The sequence below is a fragment of the Orycteropus afer genome, unplaced genomic scaffold (assembly GCF_000298275.1).
Source record: "Orycteropus afer afer isolate SDZICR_OR568_19922 unplaced genomic scaffold, OryAfe1.0 scaffold00541, whole genome shotgun sequence".
Classification (NCBI taxonomy): domain Eukaryota; kingdom Metazoa; phylum Chordata; class Mammalia; order Tubulidentata; family Orycteropodidae; genus Orycteropus; species Orycteropus afer.
Window position 1 is genome coordinate 1,388,478 of NW_006922128.1, and position 10,211 is coordinate 1,398,688.

Genomic DNA, 10,211 nt, shown 5'->3' on the forward strand with positions numbered 1-10,211 from the left:
ACTCCGTGCAGGTCCTCCTGCCGCTGACTCCGAGTTCCCCGGGGGTGCACCGCCCTGCCCTAGGGGGGACCAGCGGGACCAGGGGGCTGGAGGCTGCAGCCGGAGGGGGGGGGGGCTAGTCCCTTCTCTGTAGCTTCGGGGCTCATGTGCAGGCGGAAAGAGGGGTGGATGGTGTCCCAGACTTGCTCAGTCACTGATGGGGGGGCAGGACAGACGCTGGCAGCCTTGGAGTCCGAGCCCGGGACATCAGCGTCCACTTCAGTAGCCCCTGACCCCAGGCGGCCGTTCTGCGGAGCTGGACCACCTTCTGTCCAGCTCACAGGCTGGGACTCCACGGCGCCCGGTGTCAAGTTTCCAGACACTGCTCACAGCAGAGGGCCTTGGGGTCTGTGTCATGAATCGCCAGGGCTGCTGGGCCTCACAGCTGGGGCTCAGCCCCCGTCCTTCCCTGAACAGCGACCTGGCGTCTCAGCGCCCCCAGGCCCTTCCCTGGACAGCCCCGCACGTCCGCACCCCCATTCCTTCTCACAGCAGGCGCCCCCAGCAAAGGGCCACGCGACCCCCTTGGCGTCCCCTCGGGCGCCCGTCCCGCAGGGCGTCTCAGCGCCCCCAGGCCCTTCCCTGGACAGCCCCGCAGGTCGGCACCCCCATTTCTTCTCACAGCAAGCGCCGCCAGCAAACGGCCACGCGACCCCCTTGGCGTCCCCTCGGGTGCCCGTCCCGCAGGCGTCAGCCCAGCTCTGCTTGGTCGGCTTCCTGTTTCCTTGGCTCGGGGCAAACTGCCGGAAGTCTTCGGCCTGGTTCATGACCCCAGGAAGCTCGGACGCCTCTGCCGTCAGCGTGAGGGGTTCTGAGCGCTTGCCACCTGGACCCCCCACACACACACCTTAGGATCTGGCTTCACTGAGCCCCCCACGCCCCTTCCTCCACAGCCAGGGCTGCAGAACCACAGGCCCGCTGGGGCGCACACACACACACACACAGCAGTGGAGGCCTGGAGGGACAGGGCCCTGCTCCCAGGGTCTACCCACCCCAATCTGCCCCCAGAGACTGTGCAGACAACAGCACTCAGGCCTGTGACCCGCAGCAGCCAGCCCTGGGCCAGACCACGGTTTGCATCGCCAGGCCAGACAGTTATATGTGCTGCCGCACCTTGGCACCCAGATACAAAGAGTGACATGGAATCAAACTGGAAAACACACTTTGTCTTCACATGAAATGGGGAGAGGAACCCATCCCCCCACCCTCAAGCTCAGAAGCATGCAAATGCCCTGGGAAAGGCGGGCTGTATCCAGGCAGGAGGTGTGAGGGGCTGCCAGGTCTAGTGCCCACACAGCACCCCACCACCCCGTCTCGCCAGGCTGCTGTCACCGTGCCCGGTGTCCCTGGGACACCCCTGGTAGAACATTCACCCAGAGCTGGGATCGGGAGACATGGCTGAGTTCCCTCGAGGTAACTGGAGACAAAGTTCAAACCGTGGCCTGTCGACCAGGGCACGTGGAGGCCCCTCCTCGCCCCCGAGTGTGTGGCACACATGCATTCGTGCAGGCCCAAGGTGCCCCTGGATAATGAGGGCATCCTGGCAGAGGTGCAGGGAAGACACTCGAGGGACTGTTTGCTTCTCCAGTGCTGCTCACACAGACATGCCACAGATGGGGGGCTTGAACAAACGGGTTCACTCTCTTACAGTTCTGAAGCCTAGAAGTCTGCGTTCAAAATGCCAGCTCTCGGGGCTGGGTGCAAGCCCCTCAGGCTCGGGCTTCAGCTCTGCCTCTTGCTCCCAGCACACTGCAGCTGGAGGCATCTCTTAACTCAGGCAGCTGCTGGCCGCTGACGCTGACAAACCCAAGGTCAACTAGTAAAATGGCACAGTCCCAAGATTATCGAGAAACACTGCAGGCCATGAGTTCAAGTCCAGAAACAGCCTGGCAGCCCACTAAGATGAAGACCCAGCCAAATGCAGGATGCAGACGTGCCAAAACGCTCCGAGACCTTCCTCAAAGGTGCTTCCTGCGCACTGGCAGCAGACCACCTCCAGTAGATTCCACCACGGACTTGATGACAGTCTCGTCGTGGGGAATACTACATCCAGCTGCCCAGCCACTCAAAACTGGCCAAGTGGACAGACAACCTGAACTCCCACAGGCCGCCACCGGAGGGGCTGTGGCCCCCCAGGAGAGCATGGCCAGTGACGCGGTGGGGTCTCATTGGAATAGTCACTGAGGGTGACTTGAGGTGAGCACCCCGCCCCTGGCCCCCAGGAGCCTGTTCCCTGGGGTCTGGTTCTGTCCCAGGCTGGGTGGGTCTCAGTGCACAGCCCCACCTCCCCCCGGGAGGGCCGGGGCAGGGCAGGGCAAGGATCCAGGTCCCTCATCCCTCCCGCCTCAGGGCCTGGCGGAGCCACCTGGGTCGCGCGCAGGAGCTCTTGCAGAGGCCAGAAGGCCAAGGGCAGGGCAGGGCAGGGCCACACACCCCTCGGTTCCAGGGGAGGGCCCTTCCTTGGCTCTCAGCTGCCGGTGGCGGCCCCCAGCATTCCTTGGCTTGTGGCCTTATCGCTCCATCGGAGCTCCGTCTTCACGTGGCAGCTCTCGTCTGTGCCCCAAGGGTCTCAAACCTCCCTCTTCCATCTTACAAGGACCTTGTTGTTGATGTAGGGCCCTCAGATCATAGCGCTGACCTCCCATCTGAAGACCGATCTTCACGTAATTGCACCTACAAACACCCTTTCTCCAGAGAAGGGCACCTCCTGGGTTCTGAGGGTCAGGGTGTGGACGAATTTTACACGTTCTAGGGGTTAGGACATCGGTGTATTTTGGGGGGCCATCACTTGGCCCCCACCAGCCTCTAAACTGAAACAGGTTTAAGGTCCAAATCCAGAAGGTCATGAGCCTCAGAGGAAGAATTGGGGTCTTCTCTGCCTACCGTGCACAGAGGGGACGCGGGGCAGGGGATGTGGGCACAGGCCATGGGCGCAGGTGACATGGGCATGGGATGGCATGGGTCATGGGCACAGGGGACATGGGCACAGGTGTTGGCACAGGTGAATGTGGGCATGGGATGTGGGGACAGGGACACTGGGACAGGGACGCAGGGACAGGGGATGTGGGCACGGGGGGATGAGGTGACAGGCCATGGGTGCAGGGGACGGGCACAGGATGACACGGGTCATGGGCACAAAGAACATGGGCATAGGGGTCGTGGGCACGGGATGTGGGGACAGGGACACGTGGACAGGAACACCGGGACAGGGACAGGGGACGTGGCCAGTAGCGTGGCTGGTGAGCGGGAGCTTGCTCTGTCCCCCAGTAACATGCCGGCAGCTGCGGGCTGCCCCCTCCCAGCCCCTGACAGTGTGTGGTGCTGAGATGTGTCCCCAGGGGGGGGCACAATGATCCTGGCCTGGACACAGCCCTGCTGCACCTGGTCCCCATACCGTCAGACAGCTGTGGGTGCTGACCTCCATCTGAGGGGCCACTGCAGTCCCCACTGTGACAAGGCTGCCTGGAGGTGGGGCGGTCCTCAGCTGACTGTGCTCGGGGCACCAGGCACCCCCGTCCTGGACCACCAGTCGCCCTTCAAGCTGGCTTTTCTCTCCTTGTGGCCACCATCCTGGCTCCCACCTAGGGGGTGCATCTCCACAGCCTCTGTTGAAGCCTGGGGGGTAGGGGGGCCGGGTGCTGGGCCGGTGACAGCCATCTGGGAAGGGTGACCTCCATTCACACCAGCACAGGGTTGCAGGAGGAGGGCAGAGACCACCAGGCGGGGCAGCCCAGCACGAGAGCCCCCAGCCAAGGCGGGCACAGCAGTGGGCCAGCGACAGCGAGGAGGGTATTCAGGACCCTGGGCCTTGGCCCCCGTGATGCACCTGGAGACCCCTCCCGCCTGGCCGGCCAATGGTCCTGGGAGCTGTGGGCTCAGGGCCAAGCCCCAGGGAGCCCCTCTCTGGTAGGGGACCCTCTGCCTCTCCCCTAAACTGGTCTGTCTTTGAGGAGGCAGTGCGCTGTGTTACGCTGGTCTGTGCCTTGAATCGTGTCTCCCAGCGGTCCCGACCTCCAGGCCCATGGTTGTAAGCCCATGTGGAGAGGGGCTGTCTGTGTTATGCTGAGACAGGACTAGTGGTGGACATGGCTTGAGTTGACCCCTCCTGAGATGGAGGGGACGGGGGAAGAGAGACGCCAAGCCACATGGAGGTTGCCCAAGGGCAGAAGCTCAGAGGAGACCAGGACCGTCCGCCAGAGAGAGAGTCTACCCGGAGAGCTGGACCGAGTTTGGACTTCCGGCCCCTAAACTGTGAGGAATAAATGTCTGTCTGTCAAAGTCACCCCCTTGTAGTATTTGTTAAGGGCTCTGCTGGTGTAGCGGGTAAGGTGTTTGGCTGCAAACCACAAGGTCGGCGGTTCAAACCCACCAGCTGCTCTGTGGGAGGACGATGAGGCAGTCTACTTCCGTAAAGATGAACAGTCCTGGAAGCCCAGTGGGGGGCGCTGTGAGTCAGAATCCACTTCATGGCGGTGGGTGTGGTTCTGGGGTTTGGTGGAATATTGTTACCGCAGCACCAGAAACGGCTGGTCCTGTGCTCACGCCCCCCCAGCAGCCCCCCCACTGTCAGAACATGGGGTGATGGTGATGGGGGACAGAGGAAGCATATTAGAAGTTGGGGGGCGGGCTGTGCTACGTCTCTATCACAGGGCTTCTGACTCAACAAGATCTCTGTGGTGACAGTCCCTGGAACATGCTGGAACATGCTGCACCCCCCCCCGGCCCCCCAGGGAGCTGCCATATCAGTGCAGGGAGGGTGCCCACTGAGCTTGGCTCCAGCCCAGAATGCTCCAGAGGACCGGACCCCAGGCCATTTTGCACCCCCAAAGGCAAGATCCAGGGACCCCACCATAATTGTGGGTGTGGGGGCCTGAGGCCGGCACACCCCCTGCTTTGTGAGGCATTAGCGAGGTTCCCAAGTGTTCTGGTTCCCTGGTGCCGCTCTGACGAGAAATATATACCACAAATGGGATGGCCTTAACAAATAGGAGTTTAATCTCTTACAGTTTGGAGGCGTTAAGTCCAAGTTCAAAGTGCCAGGCTCTAGGGGCTGGGTGACAGCCCCTCAACCTTGGGGTCCAGCTCTGCCTCCTGCTCTCGGCCCACTGGAGCTAGAGACATTTCTTCACTCAGACAGCTGCTGGCTGCTGAGGCTGAGAAACCCCAAAGTTGACAAGCAAAAAAAGGCACAGTCCCGATGTTACCAAACCACATGGCAGGCCATTGACTTAAGTCCATTGTAAGTCCCAAGGTCGGCAGAGCAAAGCAGGCTTCTAAGCAACGACACAGCTACATGAAGGGTCCAAGCGTGCCACAGGCTAGAGACCATTCTCAAAGCTGCTCCTTATATACAGGAAGCAGAACACATCCAAAAGGCAGCTAGCTACTCAGCCGCTCGTGATGGATCCCACCATGGAGCTGATTGCCAGTCTCTTCATGGGGATTAACTTCCACCAGCTGCCCAGCCACTCAACCAGGCCCAGCCAAGCTGACACAAAAAGATAACCACCACACCAAGTGAGCAGGGATTCTGCAGGGGCGGGGGTGTGAGGGGCGGGGCTCACTGCAGGAAGGCACACACTGGGGGGGACCCAGGGAGCCCCCTCCCACGGGGCACCCATGAGGGGGGCCTGTGCAGGGAGGCAGCCCCTTGGGCCCAGCTGGGGCCCCACCCCCGCCCTGGCAGGTGGCCTCAGCGCCGTGCGTCTGTGTCCCAGCCCCTTGGGACACTGCTGACCGCTATCTCCACCCCCAGGACACCTGTTTCTTGGATCACCCCAAGTCCGTGAAAACCCCAGGGCCAGTCAGGGACTGCAGCTTGAGTTCTCCCGGGGTCCCCGAGGGGGCTGAGGCTGCCTCGCCTGGCAGCCCCTCCCAGGGACGTGGCGGGTCCTCACTCGGCACCAACTGCCCCGCTGGGAGAAGGAAGGCACCGTTGCCCAGCAACGAGAGGCAATGCTGGGAGACACGGCATCCGGGGCCCGCCCCGAAGCACAAGCCGGCAGCGGTGGGGCGGGCTCCAGGCTGGGCCTGCTGCCTTCCTGGCTGCATCGCCAGACCACCCCATCCAGCACCGTGGCCACTGGGCACATGTGGCCACGCAAGTGACACTCAACGAGCTCAGTGAAATCAAAGTTCAAGTGCAGTCCTCAGACCACAGTGCAGTGCTCAGAGGCACGTGTGGTCGGGGGCTGTCTGTCAGCAGGTGAGTTCTGTCCCCGAAGGGTGCATTCGGGTCCCAACCCCCATCCTGCGAACGCAGCCCTGTGTGGAGAGACAGATGGTACCAGTAAGTGGTGTAAGAGTGTCCTTGTCCCTTCCGAGTGGTGTTTCAGAAAAGGGGAGGAGACCAGCAGTCACACGAGGAAGATGAGGAAGACGCCGGTGTCGACGTCCAGGAGCCCAGGGCCGCCGAGCAGGGCGGAGCCTCCCCAGGGCCGGCGCCCCGCGTGCACTGCTGGCCTCCAAACATTCGACAAAGGTTCCTCCTCGCGGAAGCCCCTCTTGGGTCTTGTGTCACCACAGACCTGCTGTGCAGCCCGAGAGCATGGGGACCGTTCACGGCGAGACTGTGGGCGACAGTGCCTCAGACAGCAGGATCAGCCAGGGCCCAAGGCAAGACCGGAGGGTGAGCTCAGAGCAAACGGGCCCCGCGGCCCCTCAGCGAGAGAGAAAAAAACCACTAACAATTCTCGGCATTTCCCGGCCGAAGCTGTCAGGGTGCTGGCCCTCCTCACAGACCACCCGTCTCCCCTTCCAGGGGCACAGTACCAAGAGGCACTCGTCCACACACCTGCCGTGATGGTCACAGGGCCGCAGCACCACTCCCCACAGCCAGAGCCAGCTGGACACAGGGCCCCGGGGACAGAAAGCCGGTCCCTGTCCACCCAGGAGCTGGGTGGAACTGAGACACATCTCTCAACAGGGGCACAGACCACGAACGGGCCACGGTTCACAGCACACAGAAGGGAGATCTACACGTGTCCAGACCACGTGCCAACCACCCACAGAGGCCGCCATGTGTGTCTACACGTGTGTGTACATGTTTGTGCGTGCACATGTGTGTATACACATAAGTGTGTGTGTGTGTGTCTGCACATGCATCTCTGTATGTGTGCATGTGGGCAGGTGTGTGTATAAGTGTGTGTTTGCATGCAGGTATGTGTTTGTAGACTGACCTGTGTGTGCACATGTGTATTTGCATGTGTGTAGTGTCTGTACATATGTATGCATGTGTATATGTGTATACATGTGTGTCTGAGTGTGTTTGTGTGTCTATTTAAGTGTATGTGTGTACACATGTACATTGCATGTGTGCATGCATGCGTGTATCTTCATGGGCATGTGTGTATGTTTCTGTCTCTGTGTATATACATGTATATGCATACATGTGTGTCGGTGTGTGCATTGCATCTGTGTGTGTTTGTGTCTGTGTAGTGTGTGATGGATGCATGTGTACACATATATGTATCTGTATGCACATGTATTGTACACGTGGGTGCATTATGGACACGTCTGGATGTGTACATGTGTGGCCAGTGTGTTCTATGTGCATATATGTGCATGTGCACACGTGCTCATAGGTGTCCTGTACACTAGTGCATTTGTGTGTGGTGTACATGATGCATGTGTATATGTGTGTATGTCAGGTATGTGCACATGTGCATACACACAGACACCCTAGAGGAGGCACCCATTCTTGTGTATGTTTCCCTGAGCGTATGTACGTCTGTGCACGTGTGTCCTCCCTTGTTCTCGCATGTCCATTTCCCTAAACGTGTGTACCTGTGTGTGCGCATCCTCACTCAGCCTGTCCCCTCATTGTTGAAGCTTATTTAGGACCTGAGCCCCAGGAGCCCACAGGCCCAGAGTCCCCATGGGGTGGCATCAGGCAGGCTGACTGCAGGTGGCAGCCCTGTGTCCCTGGCTGGTGGATGCAGTGTAGGGTGAAGACCTGGGGGAGGAACGGGAGATGTACAGCCTTTCTGTTTCACGGGGACCCACCTGCACGGAGGGAGAGGCCAGCAGGCAGCCAGGGAAGGGCCCAGAGGCTGAGCTGCTGAGTCGGCTTGGCAACTGCAGAGGGGCAGGGAGACCCGCCTGCCTCAGCCCTCCGCAGACAGCAGGCAGCAGGGCCAGGCTCGGACGGGCCAGCCGACACGTGTCTGTCCGTGCGCCCGTCTGCACAGCCTGCGGAACAGCATGCACCCCACCACCTAGTGTTGCCAGGGAGGGGGGTGCAGCAGGAGGCCTGAGGCCCTGGCTGCCACTCTGCCGTCAGTCTTCAGGCTGAGGTACCCTTGAGTGACCCCTCAGGGGTCCTGAGTAGGTGGCTGTTTGGGGAGCAGGAGAAGAGTCCCCCCACAGGCTGGGCCTGGGCTCCGCCCCACCGGCTGTTGTGACCACTACCCCTTCCCGGATCTGGGATCTGAGGGCAGGAAGCCAGGAGCTGGTCAGCCCAGCCTCCCCTCGCCCTCCCAGAGAGGGGCACAAAGAAAGCCACAGGAAACAGGAAGGGCCAGGCTCAAAATAGCTCCTCCCAGCAGCCTGGCACCTGCAGAGAGTCATTCAGAAAGAAAAGGGCCCAGCTGGAGGGGGCGGGGCCCACGCAGAGGTGGGAATGGATTTCCTGATTGGTGGTGGCGCCTCGTTAAACAGCAAACAGCACAGGCCTGCAGTGGGGGCAGGCTGCCTTCCCTCCAGACCCCTAGTCCTGCCCTGTTTTCCGGACCTCTGCTGGTCTCCATCATGCAGTGCACCCCACCAGCTCCAGAGGAGGAGGCAGGGAGGGCCCCGGGCAGCGCAGGGCCCGCAGAAGACAGGGTCCCAGCATGCCCTGCCGTCGGGGGGGGCCCGGGCTGCTCTCGCCGGGGGGATGCTCTCGACTACGGAGTCTGCTCACCTCAGGGATCCTCTCATCTGGGGGGGTGGTCTTCTCATCTGGGGGGTGGTCCTCTCACTCAGGTGGTAGAGTCGACCCCTAGGATTCACAGGCTGGGTGGCTCAGTGGCCAAGCACAGTCCCCTTTGAGCGTTCAGGTCTTCAAGGAAATTCAGGAATATGGGGGGCAGTGCCTTGACCTCCGTGTCTGCCAGAGGACTGAAGGAGCTGAACGGAGCACCGAATTGTAGAGAGGGCAGGAAGGACGTGTGTGCCAGCGGGCTGAGTTACACATCTCCGGTGCGAACGGGGACAAAGCCGTGGCGAGCGCGTCCCAGGGCAGACGGCACCCCAGGAACCTGAGTTAGATGGATACCGGCCAGAGCATAAAACATTTAAGCAGAAGAAACACAGCTGAGCTGTGAGGGTTCCCGGCCACCAGAGCCACCTGGCCACCCGCTGGCAAACCTGCCCTGCACAGCCAGGGAGGCAGGCCCCCCCCCCGGTCATGCCCCAGGAGGCCAAGTGAGGCCCTGCGGACACGAGCATCTTCCCCACATGCCAGAGGTGTGTGGACACGTGGCCAAGGCCTGCCTGGTGCGTGACGCTCCCCGACGCACTCTCTGGGCAGATGCTGGCTCTGACAGGGCAAAGGGCAAGATGCAGGGGCAGAAACAGCAGGGCCGACGCACTTCAGTGGTCAACCTGGTGTCCAGCCAGAGGCCAACCAACAGTATGCCTGTTCCCAGAGGGTAGCAACACTGACCCACACAACAGACACGTAGACACCAAACACACACACAGACATGCGAACATAGACACACAGACGGACACACAGACACACAGACACATAGACACCAGACACACACACAGACATGTGAACACAGACACACAGACAGACACACAGATACACAGACACATAGACACCAAACACACACAGACATGCGAACACAGACACACAGACAGACACATAGACACCAGACACACACACACAGACATGTGAACACAGACACATAGACACCGGACACACACACACAGACATGCGAACACAGACACACAGACGGACACATAGACACCAGACACACACACAGACATGTGAACACAGACACACAGACAGACACGCAGACGGATACACAGACACAGACACCACACACACAGACAGACATGCGAACACAGACACACAGACGGACACACAGACAGACACATAGATACACAGACACATAGACACCAAACACACACACAGACATGCAAACACAGACACACAGACGGACACACACACACATAGACACCAG